At 36.1% G+C, this 27,120-nt stretch overlaps 1 pseudogene; it reads right to left on the reverse strand.

Moving 5' to 3' along the window:
- The window catches only part of LOC141250636 (uncharacterized), a 37,030-nt pseudogene extending 13,737 nt beyond the window's left edge, over window positions 1-23,293 (reverse strand).
- Window positions 23,294-27,120: the final 3,827 nt, after the last annotated feature.

Here is a 27,120-nt window from a genome sequence, read left to right on the forward strand (position 1 = left end):
GAGAATCTTCTCCCACTTTTTATCATCTAGCCTCCACCTTAGAGTTTTCCATTTTTCTAGAGATTATGATGAACTAAGCTTTTCATTGTTCACTTTGAGGATTGAAACGTTGGATCTTGTTGCATTGTGAGTTTCCAAACACTTATGTTCTATTTCAATTGAGGATTGTTTCATTATCTCATGTGCTTGATTATATGATTGATTAATATTGATTTCATCTAGGTGGTCAACTAGGTTGATTGATATTGTTCATATTGCTAGGTTTAGACAATTCTATTTGAAAAGTCTTCATCTTTGCTAGAGCATTCTATTTCCATGAACTATTTGTGATTGTTTATAGGGTAGAGATTCTGAATTCATGTCGAGTATCGGTGATTCACCAATGGTATTGCATGAACCTACTTATCTTTGATCTTAATGCTATTCTATTATTGAATCTTGGGATTTCCTTGGTTATAGTTGAATAAGGATTTCTAGGACTATTTAGACTAGTTGCTATCTTAGAAAAAAGAGTAGGACAACCAATTGATTGTTTATGAGCATAAGTTATTAGGATTCAATGATCAATGTGATTGTCCAATGTGTTGATTTCTAATAAGAGAGCGTTTCCAATCATTATTCACACAACCCAGAATTATTTCGTTAGCATTAGTAGTCTAGGTAGAATTAAATCACAAACCCTCCCATTGGTTACACCGTTAGTTACACCAATTGAGACAAATTATTCTTAGGATCTCTAGGGATTCGACCCCTACTTTCCACTCTACTAAGTGGATACTGAGTTGAGTTTCTTTGATAGGCACCTACGACTTTAGTCTCATCAATGAGAAGGGTTGTACATAGTCGAGAGAGCATATCTGCATGAAGTTGTAGAGATTTGTGATCCAAGGAGTGGGTCAGTATTCAAGGTGAATGGTCAGAGGTTAAAACCCTATCATGATGGTTGGAATGACACAATACTAGAGGTAGCAACCATTGCGGAGCTCAAGGAAGAAGAAGATGGATGACCAGGAGTTGTCGTCAAGCCAAAAGACATTAATTCAGGCGTTACTCGGGAGGCAACCCGATGATGTTTTTCCCTTTTCCCAAAAATAAAAAAGAACAAAATAAAAAGCAAAAAAAAACCTCAACCCTACCCTTGCCTCACCATTTCGGCCGCAACTCCACACAAATCTCTACCAAAAATAGATCCAATCTTTCTCCACCATTCCTGACCTCGCCCAGCTCTCTCTTCACCATTGCATCATGTGCAAGTAATTCCACGCCATGCATCGTAGTTTCCCTTCTTCCCCAGCCATCGAAATTCAAGGTTCGGTAAAATCTAACCCCTAAGGTTTATTAATCGTTGGCACTTCTAGTTTCTCTTCCGCTTTCGACCCCAAGATCCTAGAAATTCCATAAATTTCAAATCTTTTGAGCAAATTGAAGGAAGAATCAGTTTTCCGGTGAAAATTGTGTGATTTTCTTGCGACACCAACAATACAGACGAGTTCTACCGACGGAAATTGGCACATGCCACCCATAGAAGTCAACGCATCCCGCAATGTAAAAGATGTTCCCCGTGGCCTCCGATTTTCACTTCCACTATTCTTGATACTCTGTACGTGGATAACTCTGAGCTTAACTAAGCTCGTGGTACGTTTTTTCTAACAAATCTTGTATTTTGTTAGTTGAGTTATGTCGGGTGTAATAGTGGACAACAAATGGTGGACCGATATGGAGTAAGATTTGGTGGATACGCTACGGAAACGTAATTTTTCCTGTTCTAGAAAGGTGATAGATATTCTTGCAATGAGGGAATTAGGCATATGGGATTGCTTGCATAGTTTATTTGAGTTTGTGGCTAGGTTAATTCCTAGCGATTAAACACCCGACTTACGAGGAGCTCTGTCTCTCCTTCCTGGCAAAGGTTAGAGGTTGTGTACACTTTTACAGATACTGGTGATAAGAAGTTTACACAGATCAGCTTCGCGTTCGAGAACCAGTGGTACTTCGTACCAGTGGTATATCTTCGTCAAGCTCTCGAAGTCACAAAAGACTCGACTCCAAGATGGTCAAACATCCACATTCAGCAGCCATTTGATTTTTGGCTAGAGGTTACTGGTGCACCTTTCAACACCGGCAATGAATACAATAATAAGAGATGCACCCACCTATGAGGATGGCGTGCAAGCTGCTGACCACCAACATTCAAGGAAAAGGGAATGTGACCCATGTTTCCCAGAATCTCTCTCGCAGATATGGGGCCTCATACCTTTCGGCAACAAAGTGCCATGCTGGGATACCGAGTTCATCAAGGGACTCAAGCGGGTGAAGGAGATGAAGCCATGATGTGATATTGTACATGGCTAATTACTGACCTCGCTGGGTCTTACGCTCTGGGTGACTTTTACAATGTGGGAGGGGATTCCATCCACTTCTAATGACAAGGACCTACTATAGCACTACTCATGCCTTGCACATGTGTAGAACCACTAATATTTGTTTGTAATAACCCTCTCTTTTATACCTTAATAATTAAGGTTAATACTTAATCGGGTATAAATTAAACTTTAATTATATCTTCAAGGATTCTTACCTTTAAAAACACCTTAAAGAGACCTATAATTAAATTGAAAGTTGAAATTATCCTACAAGGGTAATTTTTTTTTAGATTTCATAAAGCTATGGTAAATCACCATCTTCATCATTCCCATCAACTATTTTTAGGTCTCCTCCTCCTCCTTCTCATAGACCAACTATTGCAGCCTCTTCTTTGTCTTTTCCACGTGAGATTTAATGCATTCTTATCTCTTCATCATGCACCTTCATCATCACCATTTTTCTATAAATAGGGAGCTTCTTCTTCACTTTCACTCTCATCCCGAATCTGAAATCCTCCCAGATACTCTAGTTCAAGCCTTTATTTACTTATTTTGACCATAAATTTGAATTCCTCATACTCAAATTAGTGGAGTTCAACTCTTGAATCATCCAATTCCGCTTCCGAATGATATCAATTTGAATTCCTCATAGTTTTCTGAGATTCTTGAGTCTATATTGTAGTTCGACTCGATACGAATCCAACGAAACCAGTATCGTCCAGGTTCATCGTCATTTGACCCATGAACGAGATATTCGAAGTTCATTGCGCAACCCAACCTCTGAATTCCGGCGTGAATAGTGAGTGCTCACTGTTTTCCATTTTACTGAGTCTATAGTTCATCTTTTCTTGATTTTATTGATGCTAAGTTGTATTTCGTTTTGATACGAATCCAAAGATTCCAACCACATCTATTTTCGTTATCATTTGATCCCTGAACGAGTTCTTCGAAGTTCATTGCGCAGTTCAGCAACTGTTTGAACGTGACTAGTAAGTGCTCACGTTCTTCACCTTTTCCAGAGAATATAATTCATCTTTTATGGATTTTACTGATTCTAATTTGTATTTTGTTTCGATACAAAGCCAACAGTACCAACCATGTCCGATTTGGTCTCCGTTTGAGTCTTGAACGAGCAGCTCAAACCCAGCTGTGCAACAACATCGGTTCTGCCGAGTTACATTCGATTTTTGGAATCAAGCTCATCAACTAGGAACTTTATCTCCATTCAATCTGTATCAACATCTTCTGATCTAAGGCAAGTGGCGGTTTGCTCTTGCTTATCTATTGTTTTTATTCCATATTTGCCTTAATTAACAATGAATCGGTTGTTATATTAAGTTAGGATAAAATATTATTTTGTTGTGTGTTGGGAACTTGAACAACCTAAAATAAATGTTATTTAGGTTGTATGCATATAGTGGATATACTATATATATATATGATTATATTATTACCTTAGGGTGATAGATGGACTTTGTTGTGGATTGTTATGGATATATCATACAGTTAGAACGAGTATTCGTAGGAACACTATGTACCTTGCGAGGTCTAGTTGTTTATTTTTATAACTCGGTATTAGGAGGATGTGCCCTAATATCTTTTGGTCATGACCGTATCCTTATATGTTGATATAAGTGGCGGTGCACTTAGCCAGTGCCGACAATCGGGATTATTCCATTCGTTCTCATTGTGAGACATTATTAAAAGCTTCAACTTGAATGCACGTTTTGAGAAGTAAAGAAGATAAGTGCTATTATGCACATAATTGATAAACCTCCGGGCGATTAGTACAACTTGGAAAATCATCTGGCCTCCTGGTTAAGTAAGTCATCTTTCCAATCTGAATTCGCACAACACGTATGCGGTGAGGTTGGTCGTTGACCCAATTATTCATGGGAGGTTGTTTTATAAAACCATTGTTGTTTATTATCTAAAATGTTCCCACATATATATTATATAAATAATAATTCCTATAAGGCTCAATTCCTTGGAGTCTTCTCTTGTTATATATATATTTCCCAGAAGACTCAATTCCCTTGGAGTCTTCTCTTGTTATAAATGATTCCCATAAGACTCAATTTCTTTGGAGTCTTCTCTTGCTATATATATACGTTTCTTTTCCTAATTCAGTGGAAGTATCGGAGTTTCCCTCGGCTATCGGCTTTCATTCAAGAACCGATGGGTTCTAACTAGATACGACCACAAGAGTATCATATAAATCCCATTTGCATAGTCTTTCATTAGACTAACCGACCGCTATTTCCTTGCATGGTTGGTTGGTGTCATCCATCTACATACGACACATCAGGTGGTGCTCCCGAGGTGTGAAGAAGAAATCCCAGTAGTTGGAAGTTAATGTTTCAAGTTCATGTCATCAAGGTTGACGATCCTGATGCTGATCAAGTTATATATATAATTGTTATTTTCACAAGTCTTCCGCTGATGTAATTTGTATTACAATTTCAATTGTACTGATTTTCAGTATTATTATGTAAGACTTTGATATTATATATATATATATATATGTTATGTTTTGTTCAATGATATAAGCCTGTGTGATTTTGGACGTGAGAGTCTAAAGTCATCGACGGCAATATTCCCATGTGAATTGGGGGTGTTACATTCTTGTTCTACAAGGACCTGAGCCACAAGTTCATGCTTCCCTGCGAGCTTCCCCGTGACCCCATTCCTATTGACTTCTACATCCCGTTTGATGAGATGTCATTCCAAGTCTATAACGTTGGCGAGGCAATTCCTTTTTGACCCAGACGTCGAGGCCGTCCAAACCTGAAGGAGGAGACAGAGTACCTCTCTCATAAGATGGACGAGATGATGACGCTTCACGCTTCCCATGAGTCTAGGTCCGAGGTGATGCACCGAGAAACCACACACACCTTGGCAGTACCCACTATAGTGCAAGCAGATGGAGAGATGTGCCGGCTACTTCCCACCACCACCACCACAGTGAGTCCTTGCGTACTCTCCTCCCTTTCCATCGAATCCTATTTTGTTGTATTGAGGTTTTGTGTCATACAAATTATGGAGGAGATTGTAGTTGGTATTTTAGTTTATTGAGTTTGTACTTTATTTGTGATTTGCTTGAGACTATTCTATGTTTCTCAAACTTTGTTATGGTATGTTTAATCTTATCGTGCGACGTGCACACGAAAGACTACTTAGGACCTATTTTTTGCTGCTTGCGTTGCTATTGTCTCACAGTTCGACGTTAGTAGTTCAAATAGACGTAACTCTAGCATCAGTTACGAAAAAAATAGAGAGAGAAAAAGGTGTAGATATAAGAAAATCCATAGAAAAATGCATGGAGGCATACCACATTAATTGTTTTTTCATTCCGCTTTTCTACCATATCTAGTGTCCTCGCCTCCCTTGGATAACACTCCGACGACATCTCTACACTATTTTTCTTTCCATATTTCACTATGTTCCTCTTCTACATCCATATATAACACCGTCGCCTCCCTTGGGTAACACCAATTCTTGCACCGACGACATCACACTTACTTTCTTTACCATGTCATCAGATTCAAGGTTACACAACCTTTATCTTGATGTCACACCTTCACTCACCACATCACACCACCACTAGCATGATGATCTAGTACTGAGCATTTTGCAGATGTTCCATGAGTATTGAGAATCGTCCATAATTCCGTGCCATGTGACATACACAGCGTAACCCGTGCCCGGTTGACTGTCCAAGATTCACACCTCTTTTTGGTAGTCCCTCGATAGATCCATCTTTGGTACATTTTTCCGCTTCCAACCTTTTTCATCTTTATTTTTTCTATCTTCTCGTCATCCTTTTCTTATTTGTCCAATATCTACATTAAGGACAATGCAGAATTTATGTATAGGGGGGAATAGTTCATTAGTGTACATAACTCACTAGATTTTTCTGAGATTTCGTTGAGTCAGCACTTGAATTCATAAGTTGGTTTATCTTTTTTACAGTTTATCTATTGAGTTTGTATATATCGCATTTGTTTAGTAAAAAAATCAATGAAAAAGCCACAAAAAGAAAAAGATAATCAAAATCCAAGGGTGTTTCGAAAACCCTAATGGGCGATTAATACAATAAGCAGGTAACCTGGACAAGTATAGACTGGTGCAATGTGAGATTATGAGACATGTGATAATAAGTGATCCCAAAAGAAGAGGAGTGAGTATGTGAAACTGAGCTAACAACTCTCAAGTGGCAACTTCTCATTACAGAGGAAGGCGGCATAAGAAGAGGAGACACAAGGAAGTGTTCGAAGTTGCCACTTGAGAGTTGGAGACATGGGATGGAGTTCTACACTCATGATCTACATCATATCAGTTATGGTTGACCTAGGAGAATTCACAACAGCTATTGGAGGAGTGTTAGCTCATTCTCGCTCGTACAACTGGATACCTTTGGCGTTTTCAATATTGAAGAGTTAGCTTTATTTTAGCTTACTCGGGACGAGTAAAGGTCTAAGTATGGGGGAGTTTAATGTGAGTTGTTTCATATATCTCATCTAGAACGAGTCAGCACATATTCTATGGAGGAATGGAGCACATTAGTGGAGTTTGGATGTTTATGAACCAAGAGACGACTTTATGCTAATTGGAGATTATCATAGAGTTGTGGAGTTGAAGTTGAGGATGCAATTATATCAAGGAGCAAGGAGGAGGAAGTGAAACTAGAGGATGCACACATTGGTGTACGAAGAAGCAAGGAGCAATCTCACACCAGAGCCATGGACGTGTCCCGCGGACATAAACCCGCGACCCATGGCCGGAGCAGCTCGGCATATTCACGTGCCACATTTTGAAGACTTTACCATATCTTAGTAGTTAGGATTCTGTTGAAGTTAGTTAGTATTTCCGAGTCTTATAATGTTTGTTTTGATTTGTTTTATTCCAAGTTTCCCCTTCTTGACGGAGATAAGACTTATATCTTAGATTTTTCGGATTAGTTAAAGGAGGAGAACGATTCACAAAACACACAACCTTTTGTCTCTTCCTTTCCTTTTCGTGGAGAACTAAACTCCATTGTTGATAGACCTAGAAGCTTGAAGCTTTCGAATATGGTTTTGTGAATGCTTTATCTTAATTTGTATTCTGTTTTGGTTATTTTATCTCTCATTGTTTTAATTGCATTTTCATTCATGAATTCATCTAGAAAGGCCATCTAGATTTAGGATTGGATTTCATACTGTTAGGGTTTTATTATTCGGTGTAATAGGTAAATCTAGTAACGGACACAATTTATAATGTTCTGGTTAGCGAATATGCATTTGTTAGTTGAGAGATAATAGTAGGTCATGAATGAACTGGTTAGCTTTCATAATTTATACCTTCAATCGGTATAACTTCATAATAAGTGAATTAAGAGGGGTGGAGAGACTCAAGTTTCCAGCAGATTTCTACGTCCCAGAAGTTGCCAGCAATATTAATTCACCTTTTATGTTAGGTAGGTCATTCATGAAAACCTTTGGCATGAACATTAATGTAAAACGGGGAAACTTAACAATAGAAACTGACAAAGAACAAGTCGATATAACTTGTCACGACTTGAACTATGTTAGTCAAAATTCATTGTGTGTGGTCACTACATCTGTTCCGAATTCTTTGGGACAGATGCATACAAATACATTGAATTCTTCTACTGCTAGCCCTAAAAGGATATGCCCTTAGAAGAGGACAAGTCTAAGCATGCAAGACCATTCATTGATAGTGATTGTAGGCATTTAGATACAGATGATCCAAAAGATGCATACCACTATTCACCTTTTGCATGAAAGATTGTAAATGAAAAGAACAACATAGAAAATGAAATCATAAGAAATTTTGAAATTCATAAACATTCAAAAGTTAGGAAAAAGCCTAAAATGAAAAATAATAATGAGAAGGCATTTAGAACGCTAAGAGAAACCTCAATAGATGATGAGCTTGAGGATAGTGATTTGTGCAATGGCCCCATTCCATTTACAAGAGACGGCATGTCACCAAATTGTAGTTTCAATGATGTGCATTTATGTCTCAAGCGAGAGAGGAAAATCCCCGAATTACACTGAGTATGGGGAAGAGGACTAGAGTTATTTCAAGAGACCGATAGTTATGGTCAAGGAGGGTCTAAGGTTCAAACCTTGCCAGTCTTGGTTCATTCACAAGCTATATGAGTGCCCGGGCCCATTGAATCCCGACGAGCCAAGATAGAGGAAGAGCAAGGAAATACGTCGAGCCACGAGTAAACCAAGGCGATGATCGGCAGGCAACCCGAGATAGTTAGATTAGGAGTAGTTAAGGAATTTTGCTAGTTTAACCTCGTTTATTTGTTTTTGATGTGCTAACTTGTAGGTACAAAGAAGGCGTTCAAGACCCTACAATTCAAACCGTTGGCCCTTCAGTGGGACTTAACAAACAATCAAGGCAGAAAAAATAAGATTTAGTTTCAAGAAATAAATAGATTTGTTTTTACCTCACAATTACTACACTAACCCTAACCTTATAAAAGCCCATCTCCTCAATAATCGGCCTCCCCAGACCTACAAACTCTATTCTCCAAAAGCTCCCAACTCAAAATTCCAGCTTTCACTACATGCCGTCACCGCATCCCGCAGAATTATTGCCACGCCCCGTGTCGACTATCCTGACCACCTACCTTCATCACCGCCTTAACCCTCCACCATTAGCCTTCCATAAACACCATCATAACCAAATCCACACTCATATCCAACCTTCCACCTTCCAAAACCGGTGATTCAATTGAGTTTAAAAGAGATCAAACTGAAGTTTGCATTGTTGTGACTTCCCTGAGTTTGAAAATCAGAGTTGGAGTATTTCTCCAGGAGGGAGAGACAAAAATGTCGTTGCCGCGCCCCACACCTTAACTTTCGCGTCCTGTAAAATTTTTGCCATGCCCTGTGTCTGAAGTCCAGAGTCCATGTATCTTCAGTAGAAGCTGATACGTGATCTATACCCTCTTTTATCACGATCCGCGTCATTGTCTCTGGAGTTTTCCAAATCTAACTTGGTTCGAAACAAGTACCAGTCTCTATTCCTTCCACTATGACATGTCAAGCCCAATAATAATCAAGAGAGAGAAGAAGTGGTCCAACAAGGAGAGAGACTTGATTAAGAAGTTAAAAGCCATGAAGAAGCTTGTGGTACCAACCAATATTCCAAGATGGTTAGCTTTAACGTAGATGGGCTTCAACAAGTCAGTTTGCAAGCTATTTGACCATGGAGGCTTAGGCGGATTCCTGGATGTCAAGAATTCATGCCTCGCGTCTTTTTCCATCCATTTTTTCGCTTCCTTTGTCCTAGAATTTCAAGTTAATCTAGAAGAGGACAAGGATGTGACATCTTGCACATTCGATTATAATAAATATGAATACGAGGTGTCGATAGTTGCACTAAGAGAGAGTTTTAGGGGTCATGAAGGATCCCACGTCAGGAAAGACTGAAGGAGATCATGATACAGCTACATCGGGAGACATGCAAGCATATGGATGATCTTTACAAATAGCAGTTGGTGTTATGGTCCAACCATTCCCCATCTCAGTGAAGTACTTTAGGTGTTTCCATGAATGTTAGAGCATATTTTTATCGGTAGTTGTAGTTGTTTTGAGGATTTTGTAGTTATTTTTTACAGAAAAAGGGAAAAAAGGCAAAGGAAATAAGAAAAGACAGAAAAAGATGCCTAGAGGCACAAAAAACAAATCATTTTTCCGTTTCACCATCACTTCCATAGTTCTTTTTCCTCTTTCTATTTCCATATCCAACACCGTCGCCTCCCTTGGGTAACACCATTTCTGTCATTGAATATGTCCCACTTACTTTTAAGGTTTCACAATCTTTATCCCGGTGTCACACCATCATCCACCACCTATCACATTTCGAGGAGAGCAAAGACTTTCGTACTGAGAACGTACAGTGTGTTCCCTGAGTACCAAAGACCTCATGCCCACTGATGTTCAAATGTGGCTCGTGCCTTTCTTGTCGCTGCTCATACCCATTGATGCCGCGTCCACCGCCCACCATTCTGGTGACTCAGTCATTTGGTTCACCCTTCTTCGATAAAGTCTTGGGCTCATGGTTTGTTTACACTTCTTCACCCTTATTCTAGATGTTCTATTTTTCTTTTTTTTTATTTTGTGTCTGATATCTACATTGACGATAATGCAGAAGCTAAGTATGAGGGGAAAATTAGTTCATCATTGTATATTCTTCACTAGTTTTTCATAGTTTTATTGAGTCAACATTGGAAATCATAATTAGGACTATCTTTATTACAATTTGAAGTTTATTGAGTCTGTATATATCGCATTGGTTTAGAAAAAAAATCAAAAAATCAAATAATGAAAAAGACACATAAAGAAAAGGGCAATCAAAATCCTGGGATGATTCAAAAACCCTATAGGGCGACTCATGCTATAAGCAGGTAACCAAGACTAGTATATAGACTGGTGCAATATGAGGTTATGAGAGATGTGATATTATATGAGACTAAAATAAGAGGAGTGGGTAGGTGAAATTCTGAAAAGGCGTCTAGGCAAAACGAGAGAGAAAATAGTGACCTATAGGTTTCTTCCTTTTGGCGAGGTGACAAAAGAAGAGGAGTCAGAATGAGAGATCATGATTAGCTACTCAGGAGCTATAGCAAGGTATTGAATTTGGTTTTATTGTCTATTCACATCCATATCAGTTTTTGTTTGCCTAGAGGATTATGATGACTATGTGTTAGAGATTGTGGAGCCACGTTCGTTCGTCATTTTCGAGACCTTTTGAGATACATTGAGAGAGTTGAGTTCTTGCTTACCCGGGATGAATAAAGACCTAAGTATGGGAGATTTAATACGATCCAATAATGATGTTTCAATTTACGAGATTTAGCACACATTCAGAGGAGTTATGAGCTATATTACCAGAGTTGTGATCACTGGAGCCAAAAATGAGCTGATCGAGTATTCAAGGGTATTACACACAATTACAGAAGAATAGAGTCAAGATGTTGATGGAGATGGAGAATGGAAATGAAGGTTTTCCACACACAATAACTAGAAATATAGCTTCCAGGAGTGAAGAGTCGACAGAGTCATGGCAACACCCCGCGCCTTTTCCACCATGCACTGCACCCAAGAGACCGTGGTAGAGTGTTCTATTGCAACGAATAAGGAAGATCTCACCGGCCTCAACGGTCGCGACCCGCGCCTTATACACTGCGCCCCGCATCTCTACCAAATCACAAGATTTCTTACTCACCTTTGGAGGAGTATCTAGTTAGTTATCAGTTAGGATATTTTTGTTAGATTCTCCATATTTCGCCTAGTAAAATTAGGTCAAGTTGAGTCCCCTATATAAGGATATCTTCTCCGTACGAACTAGGTTGACTTTTCTTTTGTTTGGTCCTTCATTTGTTTGTTATTTCATATTATAGTTAGTACGAGGAGCAAAGCTCCAAAACGATGTTTCCTTTCCTATGAAATCTATAATTGATGTTTTAGTTTAATAACTGTTGTTCTATTCATTGTTGATTCGTACTTTGTTGATGTGATTTCTTCCATGTTCTTAATTCCATTGCCTCATTAGATTATAATAGCTTGACAACCTAAATATAATGATTATGGCATAAACTCATAATAGGAAAACTCTTTCACTGTGTCTAGTGTGGTTGCGGTCATAAGTTAAAGGAGAAAGCACTCCCATGGAATTTGTAGACACGCCTATTGGCTCATCTTAGTTGTTGAGATTTATATACGTTGGTGCTGCTTAGCTTGTCTCAAGGACTAAGATTTGTAGACGCCTGGTGGCGGCTCGTTCTAATTGTTCCTATCCTAGGTGTCAAGCGTGTTCTAACATGTTCTGGTAAGCAAATTTAGAATGCGGATGTGTCTTTTAGTTGACATGGAAACATAAGAATTAACGTAAATAGGTGGAAAAGAATACGATGATCTAAACTAGAATGGATATTATAGATAGAGTAGAAAAGAGGAACAACCACCCCAAAACATAAACACATAAAACATTGAAAACAAGTTTTAATTGAGTTCTGCTAAGTTATTAATACATTTTTTCTGCGGGATCAACCCTTGCTTATCACTTACTTTTGTAACTGGTTGATAGGAAAAATAAATAGTAATCTTGACACCGTGCAGTCACGTCAGTCCATTCATTTTAAGGCCCCGTTTGTTATAATGTTCTGGAAACGTAAACGGAAAGAAAATGAATCTAGACAACTTTAACGTTATTGTTCATTGGTCGAGGTGATTTCGCGACTTGCAACTCACTAGTATATGGTCTTATGACTCCCTTCGACAAGGGTATTTGTTTCCGTAATACGAGGGTGGGGTTTCAAATACCCTTGATGAAGGGATTCATAAGACCATCTCCTAGTGAATTACAAGTCGTAAAATCAACTCGACAAATGAACAATAACGTTGGAGTTGTCTAGATTCGTTTTCTTTCCGTTTACGTTTCCAGGAAACTATAACAAACGGGGCCTAAGTATCTTTCTCATTATAATGAGGTTTTCTAAAATAATTGGGTTTTGAAATATTGGATTTCGTGCTCAAAAAGTAATAGAAGGATGTAGAAAAATCTCATTATAATGTCATTAATATCTAAAATATCTGAATGCACTTTTAAAAAAAACACATTATAAGTAAAAATGTCAATTTTATCAGGTTATGATAGATAAGATCTTAGGACGGTAGATAAAATAAAGAAGTAGTTGTAAATAACACTATGTGCTATAATCAAGGATGTAATGATTGCAATGTACAATGCATATTAACATTAATTCCAAATCCTTTCATTATGAATTTTCTAGCAATCCAGCATATAATCTTTCACCAACTAACAAAAATACATTAATTCAAGGTGAAACCAAATGATGACTACATAACGATCTCTTTTGTTTTCAGTCAAGTATATGTAGCTATTTAGTTTCTAAAGTTAGAATACCTTAAGTTAATTAAGAATGTCATGAAGGATCTTGGTTAATTTTTAAGTAAACCAGGTTGTTCATGCATGTGCTTTGTACGGGCTTTATTTTTAGGTGGCATCTTGTATGAAAAGAATTTGATATATATATATATGAATGTGTTTTCCTTGTTTGTCTATAAAACTTTGAATGAACCACATAGATGAAATATAATGTATAGAGTGATTAAAAATGATTCAATGGGACAATACTCCATTTCACTGAATCAACAAACGTAAGGAGTGTACTTGTCTATAATATGTAACTATTTATGGATACATGGTATTGTCATGGAGAAATTTTTTATTCTCTAGTGAATGAACTGTATGGATTATTTATGTTATCAATTTTGTTTTGTATATTGAAATCTAAAAATTCTTCTCTTGGGTGTTATTTTTAGTTTGATAGGATATCATATTTAGTATAATGCATATGTAATCGTTACATATTATTATTTAATCCATTATTATATTATAAATATGAAAAATTCAATATTTTCAATGGAACAAGCAATTGACAAATTTGCTGAATCTGATTCTGATTTATATAGAATTTTTTTCTTATCCAATCAAATTTCTCACCGAGTCTATACAAATCGAATTTCTCTACCCTCTTTGTAACTCCAATTCAATTTAATTATGTTCACGATATTCACGAGCTTTCAATATTATAATTAGGAAAAAAGATAGGTTTCATAATAAAGAAGTATTAATATAGTGAAGACCTCCACAATTGTAAAAGTCACTAAAGGAGCAATTGATGGAGATGGATTTAGGGAAAAAAGAAAATAAAAATAAGTTTAACTAGATAAAACTAACTATAAAAAAACTCTATTTTATATGTATTAGATTCACGGTTATTAAATCTTTTTAATAGACATTAACTCTTTAACTAATACGAATATATTTTCTCGTATCTTATGAGTAATTTATATATTTTTTCAAATCATTGTTACTATAAAGATGTAAAACAATTAATGTAAAGTTTTTCATAGTATTAATCACTTAAAAATATAGATAATATTTCTTTTCAATGTAATAACTAATGATACACTATATATAGATTGTTTTTAGTCTTTAATCCCTTTTATAGTATGTTTATTTTTAGCTTAATATATATGATAAGAGATTGTATATAATCCATGTTGGAGCAGTTATAATTTCCATGGGAGTTAAAAGTAGGGAATGGTTATGGTAAAGGGTTTAACACATTTAAGGAAAAGGTAAATTAGAAGATGAAGTATTACAACCCTTTCATATATTATTGAATTAAGACGTCTTAGAAAGAAAAAAAATTGTATATTTTTTCAAGGGAGATGAAGGGACTCAAATAAGATAAAAGGGGAAATTAAATTTATACTAGTTGACTTTCGAATGTAAGTAATACTTCAAAGCACTAAATCTAATAAGTATTATTATTATAACAATGATAATTAGTATTTTTTATTTTATCATTATTATAAGAATGTATTTATCATGACTATCTTTATCTATATAATTATTGTTTTCTTCTTTGAATTTGGATTTCTATATACTCTTTTTGGTTGTATAACTTGGGAGCTAGGGCTATTCTAAGAGTTGTTAAAGTGATGTAATTGATTTTTATTTTCTAACTCATTGTACAAAGTATCTGATTATAATAAGAACTAGTCTTCATCGGTATTGGAGTATATGCAAGAGTTTTTTCATCTATGTTTAACCAGGATTTAGATGAATCTATTATTATTAATATAACTAAAAGTTTGAACCTCCTGAAAACTTACCAATATATTTGTTAAGTGGATAACTAAATGAATAACAAGTCAGATAAAGTTTGGTTATTTCTGGATTGTGCTAATTGATCTCCATTGAAATTGGATTGGAATATATTTGAGATTAAAATAACGGGTGTTGTTCTCGCACTAAGGATAGATGCATCATTGTAAATGTATATATACATTAAATACATACCTTTATTTATATTGTTGCCCAATGAAAATGAAAATTTACCACCTTTAAAAGCAATAGAAGCATAGCAAATAATAATCTATTGAATAAAAGAATGCAAATTTAACATCAAGTAAAGGAGTAGCAGAAGATTGAGGTTATTACATGAGCATCTGAATCGAACTCTTGAATTAGCCATCGAGCAACCATTTTAGAGGTGTTTATAGATTGAATTATCCATTGGGTGAGAAGGTCATTAAGTTCTATAATGTTGGATTAAATTGGGGAGAAAGTCGTTAAGTTCTGTAATGCTAGAATAAATCTGGGAGGAAGTAGAAGGATTGTAACAATGAAATGAATGATGGCATGTGCGAATACATCTCACTAAATACTTGAAAATATTTAAGGGTATAAGAGGTCATTCACATGAGAAGAGCGACTATTTGGCTATATTAGATTTGTGGGAGGATATAATACGTAAAATAAGTGTTAAATGAGATAGTATAACCGGTAAAACATGTGCTAATTTGAATTAATAGAAGGACATAAGTGGAAAAAATAGTTTGACTTTTAGGTAATAAATGAACCACTAACTTAACTTTATAGTATACTAGTGCTTTCTTGCCCGTGTTACGCACGGTCCTTTTGACCTATTGCAACATTTGGTTCCATTTTTTTTTTTTTATCGTTATTTGGAGTTTCAATTGCGTGCATCATTGGTACCTTTTCTCGTTTGTTCCTTCCAATTTTGACTATGTTTTGTGTAATTTACAGATTGGTATAGCAGTGGAAGTGAGTATCAAAACTACAATGTTGTTTTAGATCTTATAAAGATAGGCACACGTGAAAGGTGGTCCATAATGGTTAAACATTTATTGTTTTATTCTCCTTTCAACTGTAGAAGGAATTGGTTGTGGGGGCTGAGAGAGACTGAAAATAGTTACTGAAGACTAAAAAGAGGGGAAAAAACTCACAATTTATTATAGAGACAAATTAGTAGTTTTTACCCCCTAGGGTGTTGCTCGAGTGGTTGGCAGGGATGAGTAGATCCTTGGCGTGGTAATTCCGCCCGGGTTCAAAACATGCTGCTACCACTAATTGAGGACATTTTGGATTTAACGGCTAGATCCTGTGGGGATTGGTGGGTGCCCGACACATAAGATTAGTGGGTATGTGACCGACACTCACGTTAAGACAAAACAAGTAGTTGTTTTTGGTTCCCTTCCTTGGACATAAAAAGCAACCTCCATGTGTGTATACACTATTATCCTTCAACCAATGTTCCCTCTACTCAGATTCACTGAGTTGTATAACTCACATATATAATATCTAAGTGATCATTCCCTTTTTTCATTTGTTGAGTATTTCTTTTCATTATTGTGTACCCGAGTAATTTTGTACCTGTGTGTTTTGGAGTAATTTTTTGAAAGCTTCCTCGAAGACGGTATTCTTGTTTTGTTCTTCAGCTGGTTTTCATTTGGCATTAGAAGTATCCGCAACCCTTTTGGGTATGTCACTCTTGAATTCGCCACATATAATTGTCCATGGTAGAAGACTGGTTTGGGCAAATAGAGTCCAACATGTTTGAGCGATTGCCCTTGGCTCTTGTTAAGAGTCATTGCGAAGCACGTCTTTATTGGGAATTGCCTTCTTTTTTGTAATGAAATGCCATTTTGTTGTTGTTGATGTAAGTGTTATTCTTGGTATGATTACCCTTTCTCCTACGCATTCCCCTGTAATGATCTCAACTTCAACTACCCAAGTTCCTAGTTGCGTGATTAACAGTCGTGTTCTATTGCACAACCCCTGTGTTGGGTTGACATTTCTCATAAGCATGACATGTAATCCTTCCTTCAGTTCCAATGCATGTGGTGGCATTCCTGTGTATTATTTGCACAATGTTAGTCTATTATTTTTTGTTTGTTTAATTACACAATCTTAAATCACGTTGTGTTTTGCATCTACCTGGAAAGTCAAGCCCGTTTAGGAATTCCGTAGGATACATGTGTTATTGCTCTGCTACATCCATTGATGCCATGCAGATTTCATCTGCACTCTTGTACACTTTTGTACTCCCTTTTAGTAGACCAAACATGTATTTGTTGATTTTATCCGGTTCTTGATTAAGGGGGGTGAGTATTGATCGTTGTTGAAGATAAGCAAGCTTTGTTTGGTTTTGATCGAAGTTTGGGTAGACCTCCTCTATTAGTTGTTGTATTGGGTTTTCCTTTTCCTGAATTAGGAACTCATCTGGTATTTCAATTCATGTTGCCCCGTCCTCATCTTCAGGCGCTATGGCCGGTGTCGTTCCTTCCCCCACTTTCTTTATCCAGTTGTTGAATTTTTTCTTTTCCGTATCAATATCTCTCGAGGTCATTTGGTCACTTACTCTCTTGTTTTTGGAAAATACGAACGTGTGCCCATAATGCATAGTTTCTTATGCATTCTTGAACTATTTCTTGTCTTTTTCCCTTTGGCAGCACTGGTAAAATTTGTCTGAAATCCCCTCCAAGAATCACTAGTATCCCTCCGAATAGCCTTTTTCTATTACCTTGATTTTTTATTCCCATTATATGTTGGAGGGTTCTATTTAAAGCTTGAAATGAATATCTTTGATACATTGGCTTCATCCCATATAATTAACTTCACTTCATGCATCAAGTGTGCCAAGTGTGTGTTCTGAGAGATTCCACATGTTCTATGTTCCTGTACCTCGAGTGGTATTACGAACCTGTTATGAGCTGTTCTTCCTCCTGGTAACAACAATGCTGATATAACTGTTTCAATTTAATGCAGGTTACTTTTTTTAGATTTCCTTTTTAGTTGAAATGATGGTCTTAGTTCATGTATATAATTTATTTCCCTTAAATTTTGTCACGGATTAACTTAGGTTTTTTAATATAGTAGTTATATGTTTACTTGTTTTATTCACCAAGTACTAAGTCTTCAAAATAGGTGATGTTCACATCCTAAAAAGTTGTATTTGCAAAGAATTCCATCATTCCATATTATTATATGAATACATGTTTAAAAGAAGATATATGTTTCGAAAAATTGTGTTGTTGACTATAATTTCTCTGATATAAGTTGAGCTATTTGTCTTGAAATACATTTATCATCTATTGTATTAACTATGATTATGTTTTTTAATGAAATAGGGAGTTATAAGGTTTCCAAGTGTTTACCTGATGATGTGACTGCTAAGAATGTGTCCTTTTGATCGTATTCGAGCCATGATAGTTTTGTAGAGGAAAGTTTTTCCAGTCCCTCCTTGTCCATAGATAAAGTAGAACTCGCATGCTCCCTGCTCTACGGTGTGTATAACCTTCTGATAGATCTGTCGTTGTTCTTAATTTAGTGATTGGAATAGCGTAGCATGTAACTCTTCCATTGTTCTTGTGTTGTAGGCCAGCTCTTCTCGTATTAGTCTGTTATCCATCTGTGTCAGCACACTCTTTTCTGGTTGTGGCAATCCCGGATAATCTGACAATGACCTTCCATTTGTTTCCAATATTTGTTCAAGCTGTAGTAAGGTGTAAGTTTTTATTTGCTTTTCCGATAGCTCTAATTTCGGGAACTTAAACTGCTTTGTTTTTTGATAGAGTATGTCTTCAGCTATTGTCGCCCGGTTGTTTTCCCATAATTGTCCATGGCTACTAACGTCGCAGAAAAGTAGGATTGTGACAAACAATTGGCGTAGTTGACCCCAGATGCCCATGGTTGGGCTTCATTTATTGCATTTGTCCACTCTATATCCTCATTTAGCATTCCAGAAGCATAACATGCTTCCCTGAAGGTGTCATATACTTTCCCTTGTACAGTTCAATATCCGTATACGACCTCGGTCTTTGAACAACATTCAGGAGCATTATGAGGTAGTATCATTCCCCGAGGCTGGGTGGGCATAAAATATTCTTCCAACCAGTTTTTCCCCTTACGATCTTGCCACACTTTGCTCTTTGCGTTCCACACGTAGTGTCTTGGAGACTCTGTGTACGTGTACCTTCTTGCTCTAACATCTTTATTATTCAATTTGAACCACTATGTGAGCATTGTGTGGCTGATTGGTTGCTTTTCCAACCAAGCTGGTAGGTTTTGACCATCTGACAAAGTGACTGGTTGCTATCCTGGCAAATGGTAAGCCAGTCTTATAACTGCGGGGAATTATTTGTGTATGGTGAATCCAAATACCCTCCATGCAGCTTCACATGCCGATAAGAACCTATATTCTAGATAGATTTTTGTTTCATCCACCACATCTCTTGGTTGCTGCCTTTTTGTTTCGATTGATTCAACATTTTCAATAAACACAACTATAGCTCTATCTGGCCCTTTGGTAATGTACTTAAAAAGGTATTTAATTGTCCTTGACCTGTTGCACCACTCCACATTTACGTGCGCGTTGTACTTGAGTAGAAAATATCTATTATTTGGAACCACAAATCTGTTATCTAGCTTTCCCTTGCCCTTCTTCACAGAGACGCCATTGTTTTTGCGCATGTATACAGGGAAACCATCCTCATCAAGTGTCGTTTCTGCGTAGTATGCTTATGGGAAATACTTGGTACACTAGCTAACTGTCATGCACGGTGCTTTTTTGTTTGCTTCTCCACACGGTCCATGCAACATATGGTTAGTAACAGACTTGTATATTTCTGGATCCGTGTCCTTGCAAGGTATTTCCACACTGATAATATCATCTATGTCTTTCCCTGATTTGATCTTGTGTGCATTTTCAAGCCATATTAATATATGTGCATGAGGGAGTCCTCGTTTCTAGAACTCTATTGTGTAAACCACTGCACATGAAAGTAGGCAATCAGTTCGGCAACTGTTAAAACAAATAAATATGTCCCTTTATATAATATATGATATTTTACGGATCTGTTACTGGTTTTTTGCAGTTTGTTTATTCTTCCTATGTGTATTTTTTTTAATAATGGCACATGTTTCATATATATTATTAAATTCCTATTTTATTATAATTGTCTTTTTCCCACTCTATAAACATGTGAATAACTCATCTTTACTCACTGTAAACTACAGTTCTGTAGCTGTATCAAGCAAATTTTATAAAACAGCATACAGTCTTAATTAAACTCATGTACCAGATTTTATAAACCACAGTTTTGCAATTCTGCAGCTGTAGCTTCCTGATTTTATTATAACCAATGTAAACTCATTTTCCTTTACTACATAATTCTCTTAATTAAGTTTTAACCTTTTGAGAAAATACCCTTCCCTATGGATGTCGCCTCGGTGTCTTCCCTTGTGACTGCATCACAAACATTGTTGTATAGATCGGCCCTTAGCTCATTCTGACTAAATTTAATCCAACGTAGTCTCTTCTCTTCAACAGCCGTGAATGCATCAACAATGTACTAATGTTAAAGTCGTCCGCCTTGGATGAGTGTCAATGCTTCTTGTTGTCGTTGTTTTGGCCTGTAGCAATAGTATTCCCGCATGGTGACATGACCTCTTTGAGTCTTTCTTTTCTTTTGATTTTGAATGTATGATATTTTTTCATACCAGCCATCTTCTCCGTGAGGGAATAAAAACGGGTATTGCAATGACATGTATAGGGGGTGTAGTTCCTATACTCTTTGCAGTCCTTACAATTGATTATTATGTCTCTTGGTGTTGTACTCTATCCCAAATCTCATGTAATTAGTTCTGCTATCTCTGGTACTGTTGGCAAAATATATTGTTGATTATCCGTGTTCCTATGTCCAATGAGCTTGATGGTTAATTTAGTTGACTCGTTTCTGACTGCCCAATCTCTAGCCATCCTGTACGTTTTTGAGACTGCACTGTGCTGGTCCAACATCCGAACTAATTCTTTCACAACTATAGGACCTACATCAGTACTATCCAGATTCATACAACCCATTCTATTCTGAACTTCATTTTGAGTATCGTGAAAGTACAGTTGCACAAATCTGGGAGCAGTCCCTTCCTCTGGTATGAGTGTTTCCACACGATGGTAGTTCTGACCGGATATTCTGAATGTGTATGGTCCCCTTGAGCGGTTAATCTGGTCATCTATCTTTGCTCCAAAGGAAGTGAATGAGAAAATGTTGTTGTAGACTCTTATTTTTTGCAAAGATGCCACTGCCTGTGGGGTGTTGTTGAGTAGAAGTTGGTTTAAACGTTCTGGTGTGGTATGTAGTAGGGGGGGCTGCACTTTCCCGTCCTGGAAACAAATTGAGAAGGTTTTTTCTTTCGTCAGTGATGTTTTTATTTTTCTTCACTCCACATTGTTGCACCATAGGACGGGCATGTACATGTAGGTGTACTTAAAATTTTATAGGTGACAACAACATCTGTAGACATCGAATATATTATTATTCATGTTAATGTTGTAAACTTAGATATTGTATTCCATATTATAAAGGCTTAATGATGGACTTGTATGCAACTAGTGTTTGTTCCTGATTTTTTGTCTAGTTTGATCGCCCGACCCTGTATAATCTTTCTTCTTTGTCACATGAGGTTCATGGATAATTTTTTTTATTTAATAGTTGAAAACTACATAGTATGAATCCCATCTAAGTCGATTCACAATTGCGAAGTCAAATTACAGTTATGGTTGTGTATGATACTTGTTGAACTCATTTGCAAACCACAATAAGTCGATGTCCTTCCATTTGAAAGTGTTTTTGTTGTTGTCACAGTTCGGAGTGAGAACATATATCCTCCAAAACTTTTCATAAATTCCGCGTAGATAGATAATTAAATTGTTCAATGATGGAATGTTAAACATGCTTTATTGAAATGAACATGAAATTTAGCAATAGTTCACCTCTACTACTTCTTGATGCCTTCCTCCCCTTTTCTACATGTGCTTGTTCTCTCACCGGTATTATGTTTGTTTCACCTGTTTCACATTTGATTACAGATTTAAATAAATTGAATGAGAATTCCAAGCCTTGTTCAATGTAGTAAAAGTAGTCTTTGCATTGATTAAATTTCTTTTGTCAGATAATAATTCTCCTTTTCAAAACATTAACAAACCCGTTCATAGTATGACCCAATTCTATAATTTATAACCTGTTACAAAACCTTAACAACCTCTTATTCAATGTGACTTAAAAAATGATCTTTAAAATTTATACGAATGTCAAAAAATTGTTTTTGGAATTGCAAACTGTGGATGTGCATCTCACTGATTTGATTTTAAAAAGACTCAGCTGAGTTTCAACTTTGTTCGTTTGTTAAAAAATGTAAAGGATTTCTGTAAGAAAGCATTAGTTTAGCATTCATAAAGCTTGGTTGTGTTTGAACCGTTGTTTATTGTGTAAATCTCACTTTTTTTAAACGGCTGAAACGCTGGTTTTAGGTCAGCTGAGAGTCAACTCAGTAAATGTTGAAACAACCTTTGTATGATCATGAAATCACATCTTATCTTTCAGAAAAGAAAGGGGAATGACATCCATCAAGGAATTATCCCTCTGTTTCCACTTTTAATGTGTCAAATATTATAAAATCGCTTCACGAAAACTCTATTTTGATGCCAAAAACCCAGCAGACAATGCACATACCCTTCCTCAATGTACAACTTAAATATTAAAATAACCTAAACCTGCGTAATTGTAATTTTTTTTCAATTTTTCTCCAAAAAGTCCTTTCAAAGAATTGTTAAACAAACCAAACAACCTGTTTTGCATCACCAAGGGTTTTCACATAACATACAATTGCTACATAAATTGAGATGTACAAGCTATATAACATTTAGCACATTTGATTGTAATCTCAATTATTGACAACCAAAGATGTTGGGCTTTTTGTGTACGATGCATGTAGAACTCACCTGCAAACCACAATAAGTCTCTGACCTTCCATTTGGACGTGTTGTGGTGGTTGTGGTTGTCACAATTTCTAGTGGGAACATATATCCCCAAAACGTGGTAACATATCTGCATGAATAGATGTTTCAATTGTGTAACGATGAAATAGTAAACATGATGAATTGAAAACAATATTCAAGTTTACACTAACTCACCTCTACGGTCTCTTGATTTGTTCCGCCCCATATGTACGTGTTCTCCTTCTCTCTCAAGTATAGAGTTTCTTTCACATATTGGATCTTTGATTACATATTTAAATAAAAGAGTTGAATAGTTAAAACAATTTTTCAATTTATGAAAAGGTATTCAATGCATTGACTGCATATTTCATAAAAGACTTTATGAGCCAAGAATATCCAATTTGAAATGGTAAGAGAAAGCATTCCTTTTTCATAGTCCCATTGAATTCAAACCTAGTCAATGCAATTAATACAAATGTTATAAAAGACTTTGTGATAGAATAATATGAATTTTAAAATACCTTAAAAACACAATCCTATTTAATATGTCCAATGTAATAAAATGTAGTGATCTTTATAACTGTAACTGTATGTGATGACGGTCACGGTAGTTGTCATCATCCATAAGAAATTAAGAATCCCGGTAAGAGCTGCAGTGCTAACATCATATGAGGCTTATGAAGTAATTAATCATTCAATTGTATTGTATCTGCATGACTATAAAAAAAATCTATTACAATAGTTAAAGAGATGGAAAATAACCTCCTCAGACTTGGGCCATTTGTTGTTACTGATTTTTAAAATAAGTTCAAAATAGCCAGCATGTATGTAGTTCTAGTCTTGCATGCCACCATATATACAATGCCTTTGTCAAGTTTAAGTTTGTTAGAACTGCTACCACGATGGAAAAGAAATTATGGTGATACAATTACAGAGGAGTGTAAAATTGACAAAAAAGAACTAAGATAGACAAATCCGTTGATAAGTCTGAAACACAATTCATACCTCCTAACAGAAACCACGTCGGTTCATGCTTTGAATTCTACCAAGTACTGCTGGATGTAACAACAAAAATCGTTAGAAACCACGGCCCAGGTTCATGCTCTGAATTCAACCAAGATAATGTTACCGCTGAATTCAACCAAAACCATATTATGCCCTACATATATGTATTCTGCACCAGCAACATAGTCTGCACAAGTCAGACCTCCTAACAGAAACCACTGCCCCGGTACAAGCTTTGAATTTAGATCATTTGAGCCCACATATCAGCAATTCCCACCTTATGATTATCAGCATAGACTAAAGAAGTAGTAAACGAACCAAACAATGCATCAGTAGTTTAGACAAAACCAAAAAATTAATATGCCCAACACATATTTATTCTGCACCAGCCATATAGTTTTCACTACAAACCAAAACATATTATTCACCTTGTTCCTGAAAAATAAATCAAAGTCAACCACACCAGTAGCATATTATTCATTAACAACAGAAACAGTTATAACAGTACTGCCGGATATTCACAAAGTTAGAAAAGGCCAAGGTATTTATTCTGCTTCAAATTGAAATACAATAGTAGTGGAATGTTCGACCGGAATTGATATAATGCATAAGTATACAACAAATTGATACACCCTAAACTGGCCTAAAATTAATTTTAAATCTAATTGTTTACAGACATAGGGCTTTTTAGAATAAAGAAGAAAATATAACTACACTTTTATAACGGTTATCAAGACTATATAAATGGCAAATTGCTAGTATTGAGGGTACACCATCTTCATCTACATCAGCCAGATTCTCAACTGCACAAAGGGTTGCTAACAATATGTACTGAAATGGCTCAAGATTTGTGTGTTCCCTCTTCAGAGGATTGCTTCTTACTCTCCGGATAGATTTTATGATCATTATTTGCATGCCATGAAGAAGAAGAAGAAGACGACGTTGTAGCATATGAATAGTAATAAGAATCTGAAACTAGACAACAATGTTAAATTCAAGTATGTATCTTTTTTTGCAACTACGGAGTCTTATTGGGTCCTGCACTTGACCGGCTGCCGCGTTCTTGCCAAAAAGGAGTAGACTGTTAAATTCAGTTTTTAAAGGTTTTGAAAGGGGAGAGAGCTAACCTTCAAACGCTGATTGTAAACCAAAATACAATTCTAATTGGATATGCAAGCTTCTCATTTACTGAAGTTGCGCAAGTGAATCAGAGGATCGGTTAAATGTAGGCTTCTCATGAAGTGAAGGCAGCATGAATGACTAAACAACTCATCCATCTCCAGTTTGTAAGGCAAAAAGTTTATTCACTTTATTGAGTACTGTTAGTAGTTGATGGAAGCCGTTGTTGTCACCGGTCAGCTTGGTTTTCTCCGTGCTTTTAAATATTACTGCTTGAATGGCTGCAACGTCTTCTGAGGTTGTAAGCATCAGAGTTCCTTTGAGTTTCAATATGTGAACCTGTACAGAATAGGAAATTACAAGATAACAGTTTCGAAAAAATGAAATGTTTCATTGCTAGGTCCAAAATCCAAATATATACGGACTCGACAAATCAAGGCATAGATGTTCTACTTTTAAAAATATTACCTGTATCCATTGTTACATATTGATTCTTTTGATCCATATGACACCTATCCGGTCCAATAAACACTTTCTGACATAGAAAAATAAATTTTAAAAAAACTTTTAAATTAAAAAAATAACACTTATATGATGGTCATCTTCTGGATAAGAAGTCATACAAGTCAAAGATGCCAATCATACTCATGCTGAAGTAGACAGTACATGATCAAGATGAACATTTTACTAATTTTTAATAGTGAAGAAAGTGAATGAGGACTATATAACACCAATGAACATTTTATTGATAATTGATAGTGCAGAAAGTGAAGGAGGACTCCATGTAGATATTTGGACAGAGGGTCTAATTGGATATTTTCATCATAATGACATACAATTTTTTTGAGTATAAGTAGCTTCTAAAGTTTATTGTGTGTGAATTTACGCACAATCTCCATATTCTTACAAGCACTTATTTTACTTTAGTGTCATTGCAATTATAAGGGCACTTGCCAAACAGAACTCTAATTTATATCATACTGCACAATTAGTAGCACATAATTCTTCAACCTGACTTTACAATAACAATTGAAGAAACTGAGTTATATTTTGAATATCAAACAATCTAATAAATTGTTTCTCATATTTTCAGGTGAGACTGTAAGGAAATATATATTACGATAGGAAATATCTGAAAGAAAAGATGCATTTGGTTTCCATTTTAAGAATAATGTTTCAATTCTCAAGAACAAAGCAAAAAATCAACAAAATACCTCCACAACAACTTCACTGACCATACCTTAATCCAGTCAAGAAGGACAGAAACACCTTTCTTTTCCAAAGGTAGTTCAGAAGTTGTTACACCAACAACTGAAGCAAGATTGTCTTCTCTCTTCTAAACAATTTCACCTTGTTGCAATAATAAAAGAGAGTGGTCTTCCATGGCAAAGAAGGCCCTACATCCATGCGTCTTGTATGTCCTGATGTAATTAGTAATGAAAACCTTATGAACAGTTCCACGGTGTTGTTCCATTTGGAACATCTTGTTTGTTGGAAAATACAAGCGGAACTGCATCCCAACAATTCATCCTGCACAATTGTTAAGTTTAAGCAACAGTACTTAACTGTATTAACTATCTAATTCAATTGCCACGAGGGAATTAACTCACTCAACTTTCTGTGGTGTACTTTTGATAGTGGAAATGAAGATAGGGAATTTTAAGTGAAGAGTAAGGAAATAAGAGGGAGTGGTTTAGTCTAACAATGTTGAAAAAAATAGGAAAATTAGCAGGTGATCTAAACATGAATCAATAAAAGACCCAAGAAAATATCGAAATCACTTAAAAAAACCTTACCATAACTTTAAAAAGGAATCTAAATGTGCATTCCAAGGAGGGCATGACCGGAACGGATAGACCAGCTTCTCCACAAAAAGGAGTCCTTGGGTGTTCTGCAAGTAGTGTCTCCACAATGGTCTGATCTATAATC

This window comes from Phyllobates terribilis, unplaced genomic scaffold, assembly GCF_046119375.1.
Source record: "Phyllobates terribilis strain yellow unplaced genomic scaffold, ASM4611937v1 Scaffold_6027__1_contigs__length_47360, whole genome shotgun sequence".
NCBI classification, from domain to species: domain Eukaryota; kingdom Metazoa; phylum Chordata; class Amphibia; order Anura; family Dendrobatidae; genus Phyllobates; species Phyllobates terribilis.